We start from the raw sequence: 18514 nt of genomic DNA on the forward strand, positions 1-18514 counted from the left end.
CCATATCTTACTTTTGGGAACAACTCATTCCATATGTCATATAGGGGAAATTGAGCCAGGAGAATCCTACCTCAGCCTGCTGCCAAAAGTCATTCTTCCAGCCTTTCCCATGACCATTCCATCACCTGCAATTCCACCCCTTAGGTTGCCTGGCATGGCTCATTGAGTGCTCAGTAGTAATCTTTGATGGTCATACCTGAAGTCAGACTCAGAATAATGACAGTTAACAGTCCCCTAATGACTTTATATAGCAAGTTCCAATAATCAGTACTGCAAGTGGATTCACTTCTCAAGGATCCTATATCTGAGATAGCAAACATTAGTGATACTTGCACTTATGTTAAGCACATGCTTTTCATATACTACCTTAAAGGTAGTATATAATAATGAATTTTTGCTTTAAGATGCTTAGCAACCAACAAAAGAGTTGGGATAAGTGTAAATCCTCCCAAATTGCATACCGAGAACAGATTAGAAAAGGCTTTCACCTACCAGTATATAGTTCCAGTTCTTAACCATGTAAGCATAAACATAGGATGTTGCCTTCAGAATTCCTTAAAACAATGGGAACATCTTGTAGGTGACTCAGCTAGTTTGCAGGCAGTTCCAAACATGTACTAATTCCAGATTAAATAACAAATATAGGTAAATTCAGATTTCCCATTTTAACAGAATTTTTTAAACTACTTCAATCACATGTATTTCTGCTGCTACTTATACTCTTGAGTTCCTATTCTTCCAGCAGAGACCTTAATATCTTTTTATTTAGAATTGTATTTTTTCCCAAAATACATGGAAAAACAATTTTTAACATTTATTTTTAAAACTTTGTGTTCCAAATTCTCCTCCCTCCCTCCCCAATCAATTCTTAATTCTAGCTACTTTATAATTCTTTATTTCTCTGTTTTCCTCCCCCAGTCTCTTCAATTCAATTCAACAAATACTTATGTTCAAGGTACTGTGAAATCCATAATTAATTCACACAGTTCAGGTCCTTGTGAATCTACCCAAGCGTGCATTCACCCATTCTACATTTCATCATTTTGCCCACAAAGATATTATGAAACATTTAGCCTAGTGACAACTTATGACATAATTGTTATATTTATTGTTGAGTCTCTCTTGGTCCCTACACTAAATGTATCTCGATTGCATGAGAGAATGTATGAATGAATGAATGAATGAACCAATAATGAGGTTCTGGCAAAAAAAAAAAATTGATGAAAAACATTTCAGTGGCTCTTCATCACCTCTGGAATTTACTACAGACTCATTGGCTTTCCATTTGAAATCCTTCACTGGCTCTGGTCTAATTTTTGAAACATTTCACAGTACCCCACGTACTTGATGCTCCAGCCAAATGGACTATGATGTTCCCTGAACTCAGCATTACTTCTCTCATCACCTTGCTTTTCTACACATTGTGTCACATCCCTGCAACATTCTCCCTGTTTTCCTTCTTCACTTTTGCTTATAAGACTCCTTAACTTCTTTTAAGGCTTAGCTCATTGGAAGCTGCTGCTGCCTTCTTGTTCTTCTTGTTCTTGTTCTTGTTCTTGTTCTTGTTCTTCTTTTTCTTCCTCTTCCTCCTTTTCCTTGTCTTCCTCCTCCTCCTCCTTCTCTTCATCTTCATCAATACGATCATCAATAACATTAATGTAGCATTTTAGGGTTTGCAAAGCATATTATAGATATTATCTCATTTTATCCCCACAACAACTCTGGGAGGTAGATGCTATTATTTTAGAGATGAGGAAACTAAGACAGATAGAAATTAAATGACTTCCCCAGGGTCACACAGGTAGCAAATGTCTGAGGCTGGATCTGAACTCAAGTCTTTCCAATTCTGGACCCAACATTCCAGTCAGTGTACTACCTAGCTGCCTTGGTTGTTGATATTCTCTCTACCCTCTAATTATCCTATATTTTATGTATCAAGAAGCTACTTGAGGGACAGCTAGGTCCTGGAAATAATTAGGCACCTTTTAGGTTCACCCTCCCCTCTGAACTGCCCTTTTTAGATATTTCTCCCAAGCCAGTAAGAAAGGAGCCTTACAGCTTTAATTCACAGAAAGATCAGATTTTATTACTTGGGAATTCATTAAACAACAATGGTGAAACCAATAAAAATCAAAGATAAGGAAATGGGAAAATAGAAATACAGATAAATACTCTTAACTCTAAACTTAACCTATGCAATCCCCAGACTGTTTCCAATTAAGCTAGTTCAAAGGAATTTAGGGATTTCTGTAATTAACTCACCAAAACCTGGAAGTCTACATTTGCTTGTACCCCAGTGCTAGAGAACTCGCACCACCACCACCTAGCGGGGAGAAGTCCCATCGACCACATCCTGGAAGAGACCTAGCATTCCGGAAGAGCCACCGCATCCCTTCAGGAAGTGTTCAATCTTTCCTCTCCCAAAAGGGGAGGTCCTTCAAAAACTGCCTATGGAGAGTTCTCCTTCTGACCTCAGTAGCATAGGTAACCTCAGGGTGGGCCAGGTGTGGCCCCTCCCTAATGAGTGGGCTAAAAACTGCAATATTAATTTTACCACAAATAATTTTTACCATTGAGGGTAGACTAGGACTGGGATAAAGGAGCCTGGAATTCCAAAACATGAAAGTGGAACACTTACATATATGACGCCAAGATCAAGGGGCAGGCATTTTGATCTTGATAGCTCAGCCATACTGTCATTTCTCTGGACGTAACTGACTGGAGGAAAAGGTAGAGACAAATTTATGGGAAGTAAGCTTTCTCTGGAAATTGTAATTATGTGATGCCAGCCTCTTTACTGACTGTGTAACCCTGGTCAAGTCACTTAGCTACAGTCTACCGCAGTTTCTTCCATTGTAAAGTGGGGATAATAATAACACATCTCCCAAAATTGTTGTAAGTTTCAAATGAGATAATATTTGTAAAGCATTTTGCAAATGTTAAAGCCCTATGTGATTGATAGCTATTATTATTATTGTTATTGCTATATATATATATGTATGTATGTATGTGTGTATATGCACATGTAAAGATCTATATAGGTTTATACACACACATATATACACACGTATATACATAGACATCGACATACATATGCACACATACATATATACACATATATATGTGTGTCTGTGTGTGTATATACGCAGAAACACCTTTATATGTCTATACACCATATGACTGGTGGAAGGAACTGGACTCTGAGTCAGAAAGGTGTTGTTCAGTTCTTTGACCAACTCTTGGTTGACCCCATTTGGGGTTTTCTTGGCCAAGATACTGCAGTGGTTTTCCCTTTCCTTCTCCAGCTCATTTTATAGATGAGGAAACTGAGGCCAACAGGGTTAAGTGACTTGCCCAGGGTCACACAGCTAGTAAGTTTCTGAGGCTGGATTCTAACTCCATACCCAGCACTGTATGCACTGCACCTAGCTGCCCTGTCTTCAAATCTTTGCTCAGACACTTAATAGTTGTATGATCTCAGGCAAGTTACTTAACCTTTCTGCTCCTCAGTTTCCTCCAGCTAGAAATCTATGATCCTGGACTTTATGAGACCCTCCAGTGTGGTATTATACTAATTAATATGGGGTATCCTACTATCGCGTCTCTAGTTCAATCAATACTTTAATGCTGAACTCAGGATAATATAGTATAAACAAAGATGAGCTAGCAAATGTTAAACAACCAGCTGTCTGAAAAAAAAGTACACAGCACACACTTTCAATTTAATCTGTATATTTAGATTTTCTCCATCACTTTCTTAAGTCTAGATGACCAACACAACAACATATCAATCAGTGATTTGACTATTCTGAGGTGTAAATGCTCACGCTGAAAATTTAACAATCCACTCTTTCGGCAGGTTGGATCTAGCTCTAACATTCCCCTGAATAGAAACACTAAATACATTTATTGACTAAATACAAAATACAAAAACTAAATACAAAACCTCCTTCTCTATGTAGGTTTTTTCCCTTCCACTATCTTCTTTTTTCTCCCCATGGGATCAGGAGGGAAGGACACAAGGGCCTTTTTTCCATACTTACAAATCCTATAGTAACACAGTGTTTGGCAACATTTCTGTCCATCTTAGGGCAAATGAAACCAAAGGTCCTTCTCATTTTTAAACAATGCCTTGCTAGATACAGAATATGACACGTTATAGGCTCATTATCCTCAAACGTCATTTTCATGCATTTATAGAATCTTTCTTGTGATTTCATAGGAGTTCACAGCTCCTCCTGAACCCAGTTTTCTTTAGTTGTAAAACTATTTCCAGATCTTTTTTTTAGACTTTTATTTCCAAATTACATGTAAAAGCAAATTTTGACATCAATTTTTTTTTAAACTTTGTGTTCCATCTTGTCTTCCTCCCTCCCCTCCCACTCCCACCCCAAGAACGCAAACAATTCAGCATGAGTAATCATGGCAAACAATTCTACCTTATCCAGGCTGTGAGTGGAAACAAATAAAAACAAAACTTCAGATTAAGGAACTGTCAAAAAGAAAAAGTGTTTAAGTCTGTTTCCAGATATCATCAGTTCTTTCTCTGTAGATGAACTGCAATTTTCCTAGGTTCCTCAGAGTTATATTGGATCATTGCCTTGGTGAAAATAACCATATGCTTCCCAGCAGATCCTCTTATGCTAATGCTGTTATTTTGTATACAGTACATATCTCTCTGCTTCAGTTCATGTGGAGCTGTCCAGGTTTTTCTGATAGCATCCTGTTCATCACAATTTCTATATTAGTTTTCTGTATGGTATGTCGCTTAGAAAAAATTGTGTCTTAATATTGTTATATGCAACCGGTTCTGCATGTGTGTGTGTGTGTGTGTGTGTGTGTTTGATATACCAACCTGAAATAATATGAGTTATTTTCTAGATCTCATTATAGCTATAACTAGGGTGGGGTAATTGAGACTTTATCCCAGGGTGCCAAGGGTAGTTCCCATTTCAGGAGCATATTTCCTTCTTCTAACAATCCTCCAGTCAGCCTTCCCCATACTTTGTGACCCTCCAGTGGATATAGTTGGCTATGCTTCAGCTCCTGCTTTTCCTTTCCCTCACCCACCCAGGACAACGAGGTTTCAGTGACTTGCCCAGGGAAACACAGCTAATAAGTGTCGAGTGTCTGAAGACAGATGTGAACTCAGGTCCTCCTTAATCTAGGGCCAGTGCTTTATCTACTGTACCACATAGCTACCCCAGAAGTCTGCTTCTTCCCCTAGCTAATCAGAAAGCTCAATCTGCATTCCATTTGTTAAGATGAAGGCTTATCCCAGGTTGGTTTCCTGGGAGGGGAAGAGAGCAGCTAACACTGACATGTCTGAGTTTCTCCTAGAAATTCATTATTAATAATTATTTTCTCACATAAACAATTCAAGTATTTTGGAGCCACAGTCAGGATAATACAAGATCTAGCAGCTTCTACATTAAAGGATTGGAGGGCTTGGAATATGATATTCCATAGGGCAAAGGAACTGGGATGACAATCAAGAATCACCTGTTCAGCAAAACTGATCATTATCCTTCAGGGGGGAAAAAGAGAATTCAATGAAAGAGAGGACTTTCAGGTATTTTTGATCAAAAGCCCTGAACTGAATAGAAACTTTGACTTTAAAATACAGGACCATAGAGAAGCATAAAAAGTTGAACTGGATAAAGAAATCATATAGGATATTATAAGTTTAAACTGTTTAAATTCCTACATGGGAAGATGATACTTGTAAGGGATAAGAACTCTTTCATTATTAGAGCAGCTGAATGGAGTATATTTAGACAGAGGGTACAGGTGTGAGTTGAATATGAAGGGATGATATCTTGAAAAAAATGTAATTAAGGGGTGAGAGGAATGCACTGTGAGAAAGGGAAAGGGAGAGATGAAATGGGGTAAAGTATCTCACCTAAAAGAGACCAACAAGAAAGCTTATAGAGTGGAGGGGAAGATGGGGAAGGTGCTGGGGAGGGAGTGACCCTTACTCTCCTCAGAATTGTCTCAAAGAGGGACTAACATACACCCTCAATTAAGCAGAGTAATCTATCTTACCCTGCAGGAAAGTAGGAGGGAAAGGGCATAAGAGGGGGGGGGGTGTTGAAAGAAGGGAGGCCAGATTGGGGGAGGGGGCAGTCAGAAGCAAAACACTTAAGGAGGGATAGGGTGAAAGAAGATGAAAACAGAGTAAATGTCATGGGGAGGGAATAGTATGGAGGGAAGTACAGTTAGCAATAGTATCTGTGAAAAAAAATTTGAAGCATCTTGGTCTGACAGGCCTCATTTCTCAAACACATAGAGAACAGAGTCAAATTTGTTAAAATAAGAGACATCCCCTAATTGATAAATGATCAAAATGATGTGGGATGGAAATGATGATGTGGGCAGAATTTGGGGTCAAATTGATTGTGAGTCATCCCAAAAGAATCACAAGACTCAGTGACTCAGTTTGCCAAGTTTTATTGCAATACTGTGGGTGACCACAGAGAGAGAGAGAGAGAGAGAGAGAGAGAGAGAGAGAGAGAGAGAGAGAGAGAGGCAGAGAGAACCAGAATAGTGGATAGGTATCTCTCATCTAAAGAAAGGAAAGAGAGTTATATTTATAGTATGGATAAATTGATTATCAGTGTCATTATAAAAATCTCCACCTTGGGGGTGTACAGGGGAGGGCCTGTCCTACTCATTATAATATTCTCCACCTTGGGGAGGTACAGGGGAGGGCTTATCCTAATTTGGAGTTGCTGGGGTCCTAAGCCAACCCCCGAGGTAGACACCTTTTTCAGTGGAGGTGTGTTTTGGGGGTTTAATCCTCATAAGGTGAATCTGGGGACAAATTTGGCCTTTTCTGCGCAGGTCTCTTTCTGTTTCCCATGGCTAGTTTCAAAACATAATCATTTTTCTTTTATTTCTGGTCTCAATTTCTATAGGCTGTCAATTCCTTTATTGTTATTTGGCCTGACCCTTTATGGTCCCCTTTTGGGTACTGATTTCTGTGGGTAAGAGAACCTAACATCTTGACTTGTAAGTTATCCATTAACTGGGATTTGAATCCCTTTTAGAACTAATATCTGAATTAGAGCTTGGGTCTTAGGTTTATCTGTTAACCCCTTTTTGCCTCCTACATCATTCTCCCTTTTTCATATAACCCCGGAAAAAGGACGACGACAATGATCAATTCTTTTGAATCTACTTCCTGCTGAGTGGGGGCAAAGTAGGGGCCCACAGGGGGTTTATGAATTGAGGGAGATCTAGGAACCAGAGTTACAAATGCAGGAACCACAACACAAAACACAAATGATTAACAGACAGCCCAAGGGACAACAGGGACCCTAATACAGAATAAATCTAAGAATTCCATGAAAAATTGGATGAAGCAAACAGCTGTGAACAGTTTCAGCCTTCCAGGGAAGCTCTGTACTAGAGCCCAACCTTCAGGAGGTGTTCTGAACCATACAGACTCCGCCTCAGTCCAGGACCACATTAGCCAGAGAGTTTGAGTACTCTTCCAATTCCTGTAACCCGAATGCAGTACAATTAGAAACTTATTCTATTACCAAAGTTAAATTTGTAAGCATAGCTTCATGTCCAGGTTGCCCAACAAAAGGAATAGTGAGGGCAGAAGTTTTTCAGACCCACCAAAGAAAAGTGTCCCAGCTTCCTCTTTAATATGAGAAGCAGCAGTAGCAATTTTACTCTATAATCCAAATAGCCCAAGATGGGTTTAAGCAGTTGGTAGTTTACACTCAAGATTTATAATCCCCTCCTTGGTATAGGAAGGGGAAATACCTTTGAGGCACAGTAGAGTGCAAGGGGGACCAGGGCTAGGGTGTAGATTGTACCTCTCCATAACCAGCCAATGGGAATCAGACAAGAATGGGAGGGGGCATTGCCTTGTGTGTGTGTGTGTGTGTGTGTGTGTGTGTGTGTGTGTGTGTGTGTGTGTGTGTGTGTGTGTGTGTATGGTTTATTTCTGAGCTTGTGTGGTGCACTTGAGTGGACCTGGACTAGACTCCCACAGGGATTTGATCCCTTGTCCTTTGAAGAGAGTCAAGCTGCTTCCATTTACTAGTTTGGGAGATAAATTAAGGGAAAGGTTAAGTAGGGGAGATTTATGATCTAATATCCAATTTTAAATCTCACACTTGCCATATTCAGGTTTGTGCCCTTTCAGGAGAAAGGAAGAAACATTGTTTGCTTTTCTACTTTCATCTCCAACCCCAGGTATTGATTTTGAGTGGGTGGCTGGTTTGTCCCACTCCATTCCAAAGAGTAATTATGGAAATTAGGGTTAGGAATACTGCTTTCAGGCTAGCTCATGTTTGCATGTAGATCCTAACCCTTGAGGAATAGGACCAGTGATGAAAAAGGGGAAGGTCCATTTGCATTAGGGACTAGGGGGTAAAATGGGGCCTGTGAGCCCCCATTCTTGGCACCCACCAGCTGCACACTGGGCTGGCCATTCTCTGGAGAATGACAATAAATGAGCCTTGGACACATCACCGCCCCTGAGTTCCAGAGAATTATTGAGCAGGAGGCATTTTCCTCACAGGTACCAATGAGGACATTCAGTATCTCTGAGATTACCTTCACCTGCCCCCTGAGACTGTGCCTGCCACTCTCTGAAGAAGTCGTCCTGACACAGGAAGGCCCAGGCCTAAAGGTCTGGAGGCTGAGCAGCCTGCCTGGCTTCCTCCTGGTGAAGCTGACTGACACAGACAGCCCAAGTGCTGCTCCCCCCCCCTCCCCCCGGGGCTGAGGAGAAGCTTGAGGCTGACTCCAGTTTAGAGGTGAATTTGGTTGAGGATCTGGTCAACCTCAATAAAAAGCGTAGAGATGAATACAATTTGGCAAAAAAAAAGTTTAATCCAAAACAAATTGTCCTTAAGCTAAATTAGTCAGTCAGGAATCACCGAGCCAGAATTAATTATGCCACAAATTCTTCCCGATCATCGATAGGTCTTCCGTATAAATCTATTAAACAGAAAAGAAACAAAGAGATAATTAATCCAAATTTACTACAGTGATTTCTATTTACAAATAACATCACATTTTCTTAGGTATTCCTACCAAAACAAAACAAAACAAAAGTTTCACCACGAGGATAAAAGCTTGACTCTCTACATGGCTTGGGTTTTCTAACAGCATCAAAAGAGATGTAACAAACCTGCATGATTTTATTTCAAAAATCAATTTACATTCTAATAAAGTAGCCTATTAAGATGGCATAAAATTCATTATCTTCTGTTGAACTACAGCAGCCCTGTATAATGGTCTAGCTTGACTTATTTACAATAATTGGCATAACATTAAATCTTGCTATTTTCTTGAATTCACAGCTAAAGAAGAGATAAGTTAGTATCAACTCTCCTAACTAAGCTTAACTACTCAAGTAGCTCCTTAATACTACCTCATACTTTGGGAGAAATGGCACCACACCATCAGAGAATTTCAGACTCATGTGAGATAAAAGATGAACATGTCTTATGTGGTTCTTTTTGTTTTCCTGGGCAATGAGGGTTAAGTAACTTGCCCAGGGTCACACAGCTAGTAAGGGTCAAGTGTCTGAGGCCAATTTGAACAAAGGTCCTCCTGAATCCAGGGCCGGGGCTTTATTTTGTCCTTCTTCATAAATTCTTATTCCTTGACTAATAAAAGGGACTCCTTTTTTTCAATTTAACTGAACTGCTTAGAGATGTTTACCACATTCACAACTCAATGAATATATTACACTATTATCAAGGTAATGTCCTATTGCTTCTGGGATAACATATAACCTCTAACTTGATGTGTAAAAACATTCTGAATCCAACTCTGGATTCCCCTTCCCATTGTGTATGCCCCAGGCATTCACATGGCTGTATCTCCTGCCTCTCTGACTTTTGTACACACTGAATGCTGTGAACAACAGGAGGTCTGTCCTCTGACTCCACCTGGAAGTAGCCTCCCTGTGAGTAGTCTCCCTCATTCCTCGTGCTTTCTTCCCCACTCAGATGATCTTGGGTTTACCTACTTATGTATGTATTGTGAAGTCTTTGAGGGCAGGAATTGTTTCTAATTTTATCGTTGTATTCCTAAGTGCGTAGCAAAGCACAGAATATATGTAATAAATCCTCCTGATATAGTGGGTATAAGTAAGGCACAGGCAGAAAAAAAAACCCAAAGTATTCAGAGATATGATCAGAAAAGTACAGTGGCCAGTCCTGTAGTGAGAGCAAAGGCAGCACTAATGCTACTGTAGTGCCCAGGTTAAAAGAAAGATCCCAGAGAAAGGAACATTGAGTGGACTCTCCATGAAAGACTGATGGGAGGACACTGAAAAGAATCTCACAGAATAAAAAAATGTCAAGTCTGAAAAGGAAAATTAATTAGACTACCAACAGGTAATTAATTTCCCCTAAAGAACCAGAACTAGGAATCTGGAAGCAAAATACTTTTTCTTTAAATACTACAGGAGAAAAACTAAACATTCTCTATCTATAACATACTCTTTTCTAAATTTCATATTCTAAAAAGTTTTAAACTCTAGAGTCATTCCCTAATTACCATCTGGCAGGCCTTCAGACATAAGATCATTTCACACAAAGTAATATCTTAATTTATGTCCTTACCTGATTCACATTCTAAAAAGCTATTACCAAAGTTCAACACCCACTAAAATAAGGAACTCCAGAACTTCATGTCCACTCAGCGCACATACCATTTAGTTAAATACCTGGGCATTCAGTTAAGCTTTACAAGAAAATCCTATTTAGACCTCCAGAGTTTAATCCTTAATTCCCCAACTGCTTTTGACTAGAACTTTATCTTAATATTTTGCATTCAAGATGCTTATTTACATGAGAGAAGACTTCATGTTGCACAGTTATTTAACATACAATGAACTTAAGATTCCTTCATGCTACTATTAAACAAGCTCTTTTTAAAATTTTAAACACTTAAAGACTTTGTTCTTTTTCTTTTCTAGCATTATTGGACTACTTGCTGATGGGCAAGTGCTAGACAGAATATTTTGAAAACAGCACTTCCAGAATATCAAATAAAACGATATAGTTGATACCAATGTACTTAAGAGAACAAAAATAAAATAAAATACTTTTGAGATCAGAGAAAAGAAATCAAGACCAATTTTCAAAATCTATGTAATAATTTGTTGAAATGTGTAATAATGGGTGGAGAGAATATAGATGAGGCATCAAATAATGATCTTCTTGTGTTCCCATTATGATGCATTTCACCAAGGGGTACAAGCTTTGGAAGTCCAGTGACTGTGGGGCTGTGGCAGCCAACGGAAGGAAAAAAACATTCACAAATATCACAGAACTGTCAAGCTGTGCATCTGCTGAGAGTATCCTTTTTTCATTAGGCATGATGAATAAACATAAAGGCCAATAAAAAAAAAAGAATGACAATTCTAGATATCTTTATATCTGTTTCAAATGTTTTCCAGTTACATTTTTAACTAAAGGCAGTTAGCCTCATTATTTATATAGCACATTTTATTCACCTAGAATAAGAGGAAAAAACTCGGCACAGCCTTAATAAGAAAGAGCTTTTCCAATTCAAATAGGGATTACTAAGAAAAATGTCCAAGGAAATCGACACACTTTAAGTTCAATGATTTCAGAGTCAAAGGAAAATTGTAAATGAAGAATCAGACCCGTTGCATAGGCTTTATGATACTATGCAATGTATCAAAATGATACAGGCAAGTGTACATAACTGAACTCTAAGGTATGAGCATGAAAAATACTATTCTCAGGGCTCTCAATTCAACAGTTCACTATTCCATATATAGCAATCTCTTCACAGATCTTTAAAACAGAACCTGAGGAAAAAACACACAAAGTTAACTTCCTATTTTCACTCTGAGAATAAAGATTATATGCTAGGGCTACCACGACTGAATTATTTTTGGACAAGAGTGTAAACCTGATCATGTAGGCCAGAGAAATTCTTCAAAAAGGTTTTCAGGAAAAAATACTTTTTCACTAATTACTTACAACGGATAATGGCTTGGTGTGGATCTTCATTCTCACAGGCCAGTGGTATCTGATTAACACTGCCGAAGCGAGAGGTTATCCATATTCTCTTATTTAGATCTACATGGAAGAGAAATATTATGTCAAGAATATGTTAATGGACATATTATGATAAACACTATAATAATATATGGAAATGAGTAAAAAAACCCACAAATCTTTTTAAAGCATAGGCTATTGATATTCAACCTCTATCCCTTCCTTATATTTCATCAGGAGTAGAAGTGGCCTTGTATCCAGGAACACAAAAGTCAAGTTCTACTAGTCCTCATGACCAAGCTAGAAAAATTTTCAGGAGAGACCTGGCAACAGGCTTTCTGCTGTTGAAGTTTACCTTGCTACGTTTGGAAAGGTTCATTGCCAAAGAGCTGGGTACCAGGTGATGAATGGTTTGGGATAAAATAGTTCACTAGGCCACACACTAAGGGGTAGAAGGATTTTCATGTGCCAGGGTAGAAGGTACTAATCCCAGATCTACCCTCCTGACCGGCAGCTCCCATCCATTGATCCTCCTGTCTTCTCCGGTTATCCATAATAATTCTCATCTCTCTTCTACACAACTCTTTCAAACTTTGGACAGAGATCCCAGCATTCTTCCTATACCTTCTCTTGTTTAAGCTAAAACGATGACAGTTCATTCAACACATTCCTGTGGGATGAGATTTTGGTACTTCTCACACTCCTGGCTGCCTTCCTGCAGACAGCACTAGCTGGTCAGAGTAGCATGAGCAAGGTAATATACAGCTCACCTATAATGCTAGCTAAATGAGGGGGTGGGAACAGAGAGTGGAGAGCTGAGGCTCATAGAGGTCTTGAGTTTGGGAGTTGTGAGCTGCAGTGGGGTATGTCAGTCAGGTGTTGCCACTCTTTAGCATTAATATGGTGAGCCCTTGGGAGTTGGGGGTCACCAGGTTGTCGAAGGAGGGATAGAAAAAGAGGAGTTAAATGCTAGCATGCTGATCACCAGGAGGATCCACCCTGTGAATATTTCCTGCACTTCTAGCCTCGGTACGTTGGGGAGACCAAGGTTGTTAAAACAAAAATGGCACTCAAAAATGAATACACTAGTCCAGATGTAGTGTAACCAGACTGGAGTGCATGGCCTTTGTCATGCTTCATTATGCTTGTATGATGCATCCTCAAACATTAACTTCTTTGGTGGTGCTATCACACCACTGACTCATCCTAAGTTCAGTCTTCCCAAAGCCCCCATGTATTGAACAAAAACAAAAACAAAAACAAAAACAAAAACAAAAACAACCTCCCAATCTCTTGAACTTCTTACATTGCTGTCTTGGAGTGTCGATTGTTTGAACCCAAGTATAAGGCTTTCCAGGCATATCTGCTGCAAGTGTCATCTTCTAGATTTCCCTATACTTTCTAATTTACTGAGAACATTAGGGATCTCAGTTTGGCCATATTAGCTTCTGTTATACATCAGCTTGATTAAGCATTTCATCTCTACTTTTAGTCATTAATATCATGTGAGAAAATCATGAGATTTGCCAGATCCTCATTCAAAGGCTCACCTGCAGATGTATCTAAACTGATTGAATTAAGCGAGAGTGATTGACTTTGCTGATTAGCCTACCTCAAGTTAATTACATTGTAATCACACCTGGCTAGCCCTGAAGAAGGAATTGTTCTCAAAAGCTAAGGACTTTGAAACCCACATGAGACCACCTGAAGGTGAACCAGTGGATTTGGATGACTCTAACCAATCAGCTTGAAGCAGTGTGTAAGGCCCTCCTCTGCTCCAGACCTATCAAAGGCTTCCACACTCAGTGTGAGGGGCAGTTCATGGTTGAAGCAGGCTCATGGTAGAGGACTTGAGGAGGAACCAGACCAGGCTGGAACTCTAGGCTAGATAGGCCTTTCCTGAACTTTCTGAACTTCACGTGTTTGCCTTTTTACTAATACCTAGTGTGCTTTAATAAATGCTTACTGCCCAAAGACTGGTGCTAAAGCTTCTAATTTAAGGCGACCACACTTTTAGACTTTATACACCACAATAAACAGTAAAATGACTAGCCCAAGGACAGAACACTGGGACATTCTTAACAGGCTTGTATCAATTCCCATTAATTTATCTCTTTGGTCTTGATCATTCAAGTTCTGAATTTACATAACTGCATACTACCATCAAGTCTGCATCTCTCTATCTCCATGAGGATATATTATGAGAGATAAGGTCAAAACACCCTTGCATCCTATGTTTGTGGGAGTTCCTAATGTACTGATCCCCTAACTGTCAAAAGGTGAAATGAAGTTAAAATGGCAGTGACTTATTCTTTTTTTTTTTTTTTTTTGGTGAGGCAATTGGGGTTAAGTGACTTGCCTAGGGTCACACAGCTAGTAAGTGTTAAGTGTCTGTGGCTGGGTTTGAACTCAGGTCCTCCTGAATCCAGGGCCAGTTCTCTATCCACTGTGCCACCTAGCTGCCACAGTGACTTATTCTTAATGGACTTTCACTGGCTTCAAGTGATATTAGCTCCTCTAAGAGGATAGAAAGCACTACTTTGAAGATTCATTTGAGAGTATGCATTGTGTTTTTCTCCTCTGTTGCCTCAGAAACCTCAGTCACATTGGGTGGGGACCCACACCCCCAAGGTCTGAGGTAGAATTTTTCTCAGGTGAGGTCTTAGCCCAACCCATCTTAAAGGGACAGGGAGAGAAAACATTCTGTATCACCACTCCGTGTAGCCTTACAAATTTGGGAAAAAAGGGAAAAAAATTGGACATGGGTGAAAAGAGCCAAATGACTTATGAGAAATATTAAAACCTATTAATTCAGTATTTGCCAGTTATACTTTATCTATTACTGTTTTTTTCTTTCTATTTTCTAAAAGACTCCCAGAAAACAACAGATCAAACCATTGGTTCTGGGTTGTACAAAAAAGAATTAAATTGAAATAAAACTGAAGCAACTAAATGCTAAGGAAAACATCCTAATACACTGTCAAACTAGACAACTATACATGAACAAAGTAAAATGTAAATTCAATTTTAAAACAACATGTATGTACGTTAAAAACATAATACATAAAACAAACATATGAACCAGAACCAAGTTGTGCTCCTAAGAATTTCAAACTCTCTATATTTCAGTCCATAAGAGGATCATGTCTTATCAGATTTAGACTATTTCTCAGACATAACCCTTTATGCAAATGTCATTAGAATAGAAGTGTTTTTCCTTACTAAATATGGCAAATGAGATCTGTTTTTTTAAAATGCTCCTCAAGTTCTTCATAATCAGGACTGGAATTCCATGGAGCTGGCTCGATCTATGACAGCTCTAAAGATTCATTTAAATAGTACTTCAAATGTTTTGTTATCAATTTTAATGTTAACAGTAAATTATTCTATTAAGACTACTTTTAAAATAATGCTTTTATATCAGCTTCTGTCTCACATAGAAACAATTAAAGAGTTCTAACGATTTAAAAAAGTTTTAGGTTTAAATATAGCTATACATTTAATTAACTATAGAGTTATGATATATGAAAGTAAAATACATAATGGAATCATGTCAAATATAGGATGGTCATAAAATCATATCAAAAATAATAATTCAACATGAAGTATATGATATCATATACTTTTTCATCTTAAGAAAAATTATGTCATTTTTTGGGTCTATTCAATGAAATACTATTAGAAGAATGTAGTATTACACCAACATTTTTTGGCTTTTTTTGGTCCAGATTTTCTCAGTGTCATAACCACTGCCTGGTTATAAGACACATTTTTAAAAGCTACATTCCCTTTTTATTCAATTAAGGTATTACCCAATAAGTTTAAAAAATTGTACTGAAAAAGAATTTGAGTAGTTTAAATAATTTATTGTTTCTAAGTTCAACGAATGGGAACTCTTTAAATTGCTTCTCACACATAATAAAATATTTTTATTTACAAAAAAAGTACTGCAATTTCAAAAATCTTTCAAAAAGACCCTGAAAATTCCCATTAGATAAGCGAGTCATGTAGCATAATGTAGTTCAAAATTAAGTTTTCAGTTTCTGGTATAAAAATTGAAGTAAAATATAAAAAATAAGGAGGGATACTTTAAGAATAACTCACTATCTCCATAAAGCAATAAAAATATATCCTATTTGTGCAGTTAGAATAGATTTCTTTTGACATATAAACTGTAAGGCCTTATAAAATAGTGTATTATATTATCCTACCAAACCAAAATATGGATATTTCAAATCTATAGAAAACAGCAAAACCAATTATATTCATGCAACCTCTCAAGAAAAATTTTAGAAAAAATATAAATTTTAGTTTATAATACCCAGGATTTATCCCACCCTGTACATTTATCTTACAGAAATATTTCTAATATAAACAATAGAAATACTGATTATTATCAAACTAAATATTAAAGTGTCCCAAGTCCAAATACAAAAAGCACTGAAGTCCTCTTCCTTCAGGTCTATTGCCATAAACATTCATTGTAAACTACATGGTCAACATTTTATGTTAACTTGGTTCCAAAAGCTATCAACTGTGAGGGCCACATTTAACATATGGAGAGTTAATGGAGTGGCTCACTGTAATATTGGGGTCCCGGAAATAATGAGGGACCTCTAGGTCCCAAGCTCCCTCCTCTCAGAACTGGCTTTTTAGATATTTCTCCCAGGCCAATAAGAAAGGAGCCTGACAGCCTCTTTTCCACAAAAGAGTCAGGTTTTATTCATGGGAATGAAATAAACAGCAAAGATGAAATTAATATAATCAAAGACAAGGGAATAGGGAAAGAGAAATACAGACAGTCCTCCTAACGCTAACCTAAGTCTATACAATCCCCAACCTGGCTTCCAGTTCAGCTAACTCAAAAGAGCAGGGCTCTTATGTCAACTTACCACCTGGGGTCCATAGCTTCATGGAAAAACAACTTTGCAGCCAGGGCCCTCAGGACTCGTCTGCTCCTGCTGCTCAGACCACCACAAGGGAAAACCACTCCTGAAGAGACTGAGCTCCCCTCAGGAACATTTACTCTTCCTCCCCCAAAAGGAGAGGTCCTTCAAAACTGCCTGTGGAGAGTGGTTTCTCCTGCTGACATCAGCAGCACACATCACTCAGGACAGGACAGGTGTGGCTCATCTTAATCAGTCTGCCAAATTCCAATAATCTCACCACACAGCTTATGCTATTATTCCTTGCCTCTTTAAATAATGAAGAGCAAGTAGAAATAATAACTTAGGTTCAAAGAAGAAAAATTGATGAATGAGGTCCAATGGAAGTAATCAGATCTCTGGAAGAAATCTCAGTGAACCTAAACATACAATGTCTGAAGGTTATAAAGTACAGAATATTTTCTTCTTTGCAAAAATAAATTGTTCAGAAGTTAAACCAGTCCATAATAATTTGTCATTCTTGACAAAAAACACCAGTGAGAATGATGATGGGATAAAATCATCAGTATCACTGTTCGGTCATGACATAAAGTCAGTAGTAGCAGAGACTTTCCACAGAAATCTATATCAAAAGAAAAGAAACCAAGACATAATTAAAACAAATTTACTACATTGATTTCTATTTTCAAATCACAATCTCTACACAGGCGACCCTAGGTTTCAGGAAGAAGGGCTTGGAGGGAAAACTCATCACATTTCCTTAAAGAATCCTACAAAACAAAACAAAACAAAACTTTCAACCACTGGGATGAAAGTTTGACTCTATACCTGGTGATAAACTTGCTTTTGGTTTTATAACAGCATCAAAAGATAGCTAACAAACCTGCAAGAGAAGTAACTACCACCTCTCCCAGCTACTTCCAAGTTACTCTCTAATACTGCCTCATAATTTGGGAGAAATAGCATCACATTATCAGAGAATTTCAGCCTCATTTGGGATAAAGAAGCACATGTCTTATTTTGTTCTTTATCATAAATTCTTATTCCTTTACTAAAAAATGTGACTCCTTTTTTTTTCAATTCAAATGAACCACTTAGGTTTTACCACATTCACACTCAATGAATATATTACAAGATTATCAAGGAAATGTCTTATGGTTTCCAGGATAACTTTTAAACTCTAACTTGACGTTTAAAAACATTCTGAATCCAACTCTGACCTATCTTGCTAAACTGATTTCACACAATTCCCCTTCCCATTGTGTATGCCCCAGGCATTCACACTGCTCTATCTCCTGCCTCTGTGACTTTTGTACACACTGAATGCTGTGAACAACAGGAGGTCTGTCCTCTGACTCCACCTGGAAAAAGCTTTAAGCTTCCTTCCAGGCTCCATGCTCAGGGATCACCTCCTGTGAGTAGCCTCCCTCATTCCTAGTGCTTTCTTCCCCACTCAGGTGATCTTGGGTTTACCTACTTATGCATATATTGTGAGCTCTCTGAGGGCAGGTATTATTTTTTATCTTTGTACTCCTAAGTGCTTAGTAAAGCACAGAATATATTTAATAAGTCTTTTTGATATGGTGGGCATAAGTAAGCCACAGGAAAAAAACAAACAAA

At 38.3% G+C, this 18514-nt stretch overlaps 1 long non-coding RNA gene across 1 annotated transcript; it reads right to left on the minus strand.

Moving 5' to 3' along the window:
• Positions 1 to 8830: 8830 nt before the first annotated feature.
• LOC122729809 lies at positions 8831 to 16975 on the minus strand. The gene is made up of 3 exons (XR_006353358.1): positions 16901 to 16975; positions 11991 to 12089; positions 8831 to 8961 (listed from the first exon to the last, which is right to left on the minus strand). It is a non-coding gene; the product is annotated as an uncharacterized LOC122729809 (long non-coding RNA).
• Positions 16976 to 18514: the final 1539 nt, after the last annotated feature.

Source organism: Dromiciops gliroides, chromosome 5 (assembly GCF_019393635.1).
Source record: "Dromiciops gliroides isolate mDroGli1 chromosome 5, mDroGli1.pri, whole genome shotgun sequence".
NCBI classification, from domain to species: domain Eukaryota; kingdom Metazoa; phylum Chordata; class Mammalia; order Microbiotheria; family Microbiotheriidae; genus Dromiciops; species Dromiciops gliroides.